Genomic DNA, 1,454 nt, shown 5'->3' with positions numbered 1-1,454 from the left:
TGACTAGTTGGGAGCCCCCTCGAGTTCAGTTCATCCTAACAAATTCACAGCCAAGCCTCAGAGGGATACAAACGGGGAATCAAGATTCAACAAAGAATGGTATCAGCCATATGCAGGAACAGTGGCCCGAGCCACAACACTCCTCGGAGCGATCGGAGGAACGATCGAGATCAAAGTTCTCGGGGACTCATGAGTAAAGGCGGGTTCGATAAGCACACCGACCCCACCGAGGACCCTCGATTATTAGAGTACAACTTCATCATAAATTCATGAGGGATTGTCTCAGCTATTGGGAGAATTAAAGACACGAAGTGGCCCAGGACAATACAAACCGATCCTTCTCAAAGAAACCCGAACTTTATGTGCAAGTATCATGGAACACATGGTCATCAGACAGAATATTGCAGAGAGCTAAAGGAAGAAGTGGATCATTTGTTTAACGAAGGTCACCTTCGAGAATTCCTCAGTGATCGGGCTAAGAATCACCTAAGGGAGAGAGATGCAAGGAAAAACGAACAAGAAGAACCATAACATGTAATCCACATGATCATTGGCGGAGTCGATGTCCCTCAACGACCTATGTTCAAGCGTGCCAAAGTATCAATCACCAGAGAAAAATGGACTCGGAGCTATGTGCCCGAGGACGTCTTATCATTCTGTGACGAGGAAGCAGAAGGCATATCTCAGCCTCAAAATGACACCCTGGTAATCTCTATCCTTTTGAATAAAATTCAAGTTAAACGTGTTTTAGTGGATCCAGGTAGCTTAGAAAACATAATCAACTCGAGGGTAGTGGAACAACTGGGCCTACAAGGTCAGATTGTACCTACATCCCGGGTCTTGAGTGGCTTCAACATGGCAAGCGAAATAACAAAGGGAGAAATTATCTTGCCAGTAAAACATAGCCAAGACCATACAAGATATGAATTTCCATGTCATCGAAGGTGATATGAGGTATAATGCACTCCTCGGAAGACCATGGATACACAACATGAGGGTAGTGCCTTCAACTCTTCACCAAATGATGAAGTCCCCAACAAAGGAAGGAGTGAAAACAGTCTACGAAGAGCAACATGCTGCAAAGGAGATGTTTGCGATCGAGGAGGTGGTGCCGATACCATATCCTTCGAATTCGGAGAAATCGATCATCAGAGGTAAACATGCGGTCAAATAGCAATCACCGCCTCCAGTCTCGATGGAATCGGAGCAACAGGTAATCGAAGACGAAGATGAGGATTTCCTTACTCCACGAACCTTCGTCGTCCCCGAAGAATATGATGCTACCAAATCAACTATCGAAGAGCTGGAGTAGGTCATTTTGATCGAATACATGCCCGAGAAAAAGGTATACCCGGAAGGGATTGACTCCCAAACTCAAAAAAAAAAAACTCATTCAATTTCTTATTGATAATATGGATTGCTTTGCTTGATCCCATTTAGATATGACAGGGATT

Source organism: Nicotiana sylvestris, chromosome 11 (genome assembly GCF_000393655.2).
Source record: "Nicotiana sylvestris chromosome 11, ASM39365v2, whole genome shotgun sequence".
NCBI lineage: Eukaryota > Viridiplantae > Streptophyta > Magnoliopsida > Solanales > Solanaceae > Nicotiana > Nicotiana sylvestris.
Note: the sequence above shows the minus strand (reverse complement) of the source record.